This window comes from Gossypium arboreum, chromosome 1 (genome assembly GCF_025698485.1).
Source record: "Gossypium arboreum isolate Shixiya-1 chromosome 1, ASM2569848v2, whole genome shotgun sequence".
Classification (NCBI taxonomy): domain Eukaryota; kingdom Viridiplantae; phylum Streptophyta; class Magnoliopsida; order Malvales; family Malvaceae; genus Gossypium; species Gossypium arboreum.
The window spans coordinates 88,865,825-88,871,824 of NC_069070.1; the positions used below are offsets into that span (position 1 = coordinate 88,865,825).

The window sequence follows — 6,000 nt, forward strand, 5'->3', positions numbered from 1 at the left end:
CACTGATTTTTATCTTTTATTCATTTCTTCCATTAAAATCAAACTTTTAATCCTCCACTTTTGTTTTTCATAGATTAAAATTAAACATTTATTTTCTTTTGAATGACAATTTCTCTAGATAATCTTCCATTGTAAACGAAGTGTGATGGGACCAAAGACTCCTTTAATTCTTGAAACTTTTGTATGTAAACTTCGAAGTTCCAATATCAATATTTTTCATTCATATCTTAGAGTTGAAACTAATAATGTTTTTACGTGTAACAACTTATTTTTGGGTCAAATCAAAATAGTGGTTTCGGGACCACAAATTTGAAGTAGAAATCTTTATTTTATTACTATTCTAAGGTCTATAGTATGATAGAATAATTGTGTGAAAATTTCATTAAGAAATTTATCGTTTGAGTGCTCAATTTGACTAGAAGGACTAAATTGTAATAGCTACAAAATATGAGTTCTATAAGTTAAATGTAGTAAATTGTTATGAATTTTTAATTAGAAGTCCTTAAATGGTAATTAGACCATTATACTTTAGGATGGACAAAAATGGATATGATTAGGTGAAACTTTAAAGTTATGCATTAAGGGTAAATTAGTAATTTGGTAAATAAAGACAAATTAACCTAATAAAAGATGTCCATCTTCTTCAATTTGGTCCCCCCATAGCTGAAATTTGGAGGAAGCCATAGCTTGGGTTTTGGCTAAGCTTTCAAGCTCAATTGTAAGTCTGTTCTCATCCCATTTTTAATGATTTTTATATTTTTTAGATCGTTGGAACTTGATCTAGCTATTTCAAGGACTAATTTGAAAGAAAGTTAAAGTATAAAATTTTAACCATGTTGAATATGTTTGTATTTTGATGTTTGATGGTAGAAAATGCATGTTTGTTGTTAGTTAAACAACATTTGTAAAGTGATTTTTGATAGAAACGTTAAATAGGGACTTATTTGTAAAAGATTATAAAATGTGGAGAAAAGTGTGAATAAATGAAAAATTGGGTTGTTATGTGTACAAATGATATTTGGCTAGGCTTGGGTTGTGATGAAATTGAATGAAATTCATTTTACAAGCCTAGGGACTAAATTGTAAAATGATGAAATGTTAGGGGAAAAAATATAATTTTTTCCATAATGTGTTTTTGGTCTATATTTAATAATGTGATGATTAAATAAGCTAAATTTGACATTATAAATAAAGAAAAATGAAGTTCGGATCTAGATCAGGGGAAAATCAAAATAATTAACGAATAGATCCCTTTTGTTGTTTTTGCATCAGAGGTAAGTTCGTATGTAAATAAGCTTTATTTTAATTGTATTTTGAAATGCTTTAATTTTGTATGAATTGTGTAAACGACTCTATGGAAACGTTCGACGACATTTTGGCAAGTGAGAAATCCCAATTGAACCTTAGGAATAGATTAGGATACAAGTGACATGTCACTAGGGTATTATGTTATGTGATCCAAGTGCTGGTCCTGTACATCCTACTCGTGGCTGAGTATACTGGCATATGTTGTAGCTACTTGACAGCTTGTATAAGCAGTACTGTATAGATACATTTTGACTGACAGCTTGTGTGAGCAGGCCCGTTGATGGCTCGAGAGCGAGCATATATGTGTTATGAGACAGAGGTAGCAATGGAAACATATGTGACACCTTGTGTGCAAGGTTTCCCGAGTATCCGATATTATTATTTCGAGTGTTTCATTGGGTTTGTCAATGATGAGAATAAGTATGAACTTATTACGAGATGGTACAGGTATGTACATAAAACTTATGATTATTAAATTAGTGAAATGATGATCTCAATGTAAGTTTGTGATGGAATGAATTATGGTCATTAGATTATGGTAAATTACATTATCTTATATTACATTACTTGAATGTTAAATGTATGGTAGGATTTGCTTATTTCTTTCATACGACCTTACTATGCTATATAGCTTACTCCATTTTATTTTTCCATGTTTTATAGTGTTACCAAGCTAACTCGGCTTGGAGGTCATCGGAGATCGTATCACACTATCAAACTGTCATTTTGGGCATCGATGATTTTAAAATTTTGAGTATATGGCATGTATAAGGACTTGGTCATTTTGTTATATGTGTCATCATGATTTTGGCCAAATGTATTGGCTTGTAATTGTCAAAGGCTTGATTTGGTATTTGTCCATGTAAATGGGCTCATTTTGGTTAAATTGATTGTAAGCTTATATATATATATATATATATATATGATGTATGTGCCAATGTCCCTTTGGTGAGGTGGTTTATATTGATTTACTAAATGTTGATTGTGGCTTATTAACTTGCTGTGAAATGGATGAATTTGGTTTATTGGTATGATGGATTATCTTGATAAGTTAATGCAAATTGAAAGTAGTCTTAGTGGTATTTTGAATGTGAAATTGGTATGTTTGATTTGGCATAATGGAATTTCATGAGCATGATAGATGATGGCATTGCATTGACATGTGTTGGCCATGATTGTAGATGTTTTGATTGCCTAAGTATACCATGGTGTATGTGATTGAATTTGTGTATGTGTATGTGTAAATGAGGGTGGCAAATGGCTTGGTAAATAGATGTGTGCCATGGGCATGTGTTTTGGCTGTGTGTCCCCTGCATCTAAATTTTGAGAAATAGAATGCTCAGAATTGAGCACACTGGCAGAGACATGGACGTGTGTCTCAGCCGTGTGAGGGACATGGCCTCGGACATGGGCGTGTATCTTGGCGTGTGAAGTCAGCACCTATTTTATGAAAGTTAATTAACCACAAGGCCTAGCACACGGGCGTGTGGCTTGGCCGTATGACTTCAATTTGTTCATGCCTTGCAAAACAGAGAGTTACAAGGGTTAGGGACACGGGCGTGTGTGACCATACGGCCTACCCACACGGGCGTGTGACTCCTGTTTATAGTAAAAATTTTCTAAGTTTTGTAAAAATTTCTTGAGTTATCGGTTTAGTCCCGAACCACTTCCAAAGCAAGTTTTGGGCCTCGTAGGCTCGTATTAGGGACTTTATGATTGAATACAAATGGTTTTTAATTTGGATGCAAATTTATGACTCAATTTGTATGTTCACTTATGACGTAAGTCCCGTAATGCCTCGTACCTTGTTTTGGTGTTGAATACGGGTAAGCGGTGTTACATTACGGACTTGTGAAGCGTCCATCTTCGTGCCGCTCGGATTTGTGTTCTGGCCTTAAGAGAAAGTACTCTCGCTTGGAAGATAGATACGTAAGTCTACCCGTTCGACTTTTAGAATGAGAATGGTCTATTTTTAGACTTTTAATATATTATTAATTTATTAATAAATGATTCAAGACCGAATTTCTTCCCTTAGTGTTGGTATCGAATTTGGGATCAAATTTTCAGATCTACCAGTCAAGGTGTGGATTTAACGTATCAGAAAAATAAATTATGGAATTATTATTAAAATGATAATAAATATATATTAAGATCTAATCTTTGATAAAAAAATTACATGTGTGAAAATTTGAGAATACATTAAGTATTCCAAAGGGATGCAAAATCCAAAAGAAAAAGGGAAAACATATGTAAGGATTTCGATTTGTCTATTTTTGTTATTATATCCTATATGAGATGTGATTAAACGATTAAAGTGAAATGATGGGTATAAACCAATTCTCATGACATGTGATTTTATGGCGAAATTGATTATGCACGATATATTTTTAATCATGCCATTGTTGTTAATTGATATTTGATTTGCATGTTAAGAATGCCAACTATGATAAACTGAGATTTGATTTGCATGCTAAGCATGCTGACTCTATTGATCTTAGATTTGATTCACATGATAAGTTGCCTAATAAAAATACTGTTCTTATGCCATATCACATGTATAGGGTTGGGATGAATATGAAAGAAGGAAGAATCTGGCAGTTTTATTGAAATATTGAGTGATTTGTCCACAATGCTATTGAGTGGCTTTGCCACAACGTATTGAGTGGTTTGACCACAACGAGCAACTTGTCTACAACATTGAGTGGCTTGGCCACAACGTGGTGTGTTATTGGATGGACGAGTTCTAAGGAACTCTTTATTGGTGTGTAGTAGAGATGAGTAGTAATATTTTTGAAAAACTTGCACTGATTTTTGAAAAAGTTGCATTGACATTCTCATGCATCTTGTTATATGTAAAATTATGTGAATTATACATGTTGCCATAATTATGATATGTATGACTTGATTACTGTTTCTTTTATGTTGGACTCACACTGGGCTTTTAGCTCACTCCTTCAAATTTTTGACTTTTCAGATAACCCACGAAGTTAGGACATGGGTTAGGCTTACAGAGGAGGACTCAAATATTTTTGGAAATAAACTGTCAAAATTTACTATTGGTATTTTTGAGACTGTTTTATTATTATTTGTAGACTGTAGCATGGGCGTTAATTTTGTATATTTTGGGGTATTTTTCATGATTTGGTTTGAAAACATTATTTAAAATGGTTTAAGTAAATCAATGTGGAAAAATTGAATTTTTCAATACAACGATAATTTCGACTTAGAAACTTATTGCAAAATCAAGCAAATGTTTTTACGAGCATTAATCCTGTTTGTTTAATATTCTAATATTTTATCCAATGACGATTTTTAATCAACAAATAAGTTTTTGTTAAAATTTTCCACTACTACAATTCAATGTAAGATGTCAACTTTAAATATTCAAATTTAGACTATTTTCAAAGTTGTTCGTTTTTCTGAAATAATCTTCCTAAAAATTCAAAGGGTTTTTACTTTAGTTTTTCTCAAACAAATCAACTCACTGATTTTTATTTTATTAAAGGAGTTAACAACATTGAATCCAAAGTAGCTAATCATTCCCCGCGCCATTAACATGACCAATGTGATATTCGAGATTTAGTCATAACTTATAGGATAGATTTAGGGGGTTACATAATGGCAGTGCAACGATGGTGAGGTGTGGAGGAAGCGTGGAAGAGAAGGAAGTTTTGGTGATGTTGTAGTGGTGGTTTGGTGAGAAAGGGACGGCCAATGGTGGTGTTTTATGGAAAAAAGTAAAAGAAATGGTGGTTGAAGGAGGAGGAAGAGAGAAAAGAGACGAGAGAATGTTGGAAATGAAAAGCAAAATAGATTGTGGGTGTCTAGAAGCATGGGACGACAATAGCATGGAAAAGGGAGGGAAAAATGGCAACAAGGGGGACAAAGGCATGAAAAGTGGGTCATGAAGGAACCAATGGAGAGAAGAGGCTATTGGGAGAAGGTTGACTAGATAAACAAGGAAAGAATCTTCCTTTGCATGGAAACTTGGTATGGACGACAAAGGGGTTTGACCACCATTTTTAAATGGTAAAAATTGTAAAAATAATGTGGGTAAGGGGAATTGAACCTAAAATCCTAGGAAATTTAATTAAACCCTTTACCACTAAGCTACTTAACTTGCTTGCACATAAATTGACAGAGTAAAAATAAAAATTTAGGGTGTGACACGAACATCACAGTGTCCCCTCCACAAGGACCCGGAGCTTTGCACATCACGATTTGCACTCAGCAATATCGTATGGCGGTATTTAACATAACCACCCATTTTCCCCATTCCTAACATGCATACTATGCAGAACATAGTTAAGCATTGCATTATACTAGATAACCATTCAACTATTATCTACTATTATGATCAATAGTTAGTATTGCAATTTGACACAACAACATTTAGCAACCAGAAGGCAGAACGTAGCTATTCACCTTTTTTTTTTTTTATCCTTGACAGCTTAGTTAGTCCAAACACTAAAGCCTCCTTCGTACTGGTAGCTAAGTATGACAACCATATATTAGTTAAGCTAAAGGTGTCCAACCCTTAAAAAACAAAATTCATAATTAACCAGAAGCTTTGAGATTTCTTTCTCTACTTCCTTTCTTCAATTTATAAGTACACAGAGATAAAGAGTCTTACCATTTTTTCAATTTCTCCATTACCGGACTTAAGTTCACACCTCTACTACAACATGCAGA

The 6,000-nt window shown here is 33.4% G+C and overlaps 1 long non-coding RNA gene across 1 annotated transcript; it reads left to right on the forward strand.

The window, feature by feature from the left end:
- The first annotated feature begins 645 nt into the window (after positions 1-645).
- Positions 646-2,194, forward strand: LOC128290199 (uncharacterized). Its single transcript, XR_008279843.1, has 3 exons — positions 646-718; positions 1,581-1,755; positions 1,972-2,194. It is a non-coding gene; the product is annotated as an uncharacterized LOC128290199 (long non-coding RNA).
- Positions 2,195-6,000: the final 3,806 nt, after the last annotated feature.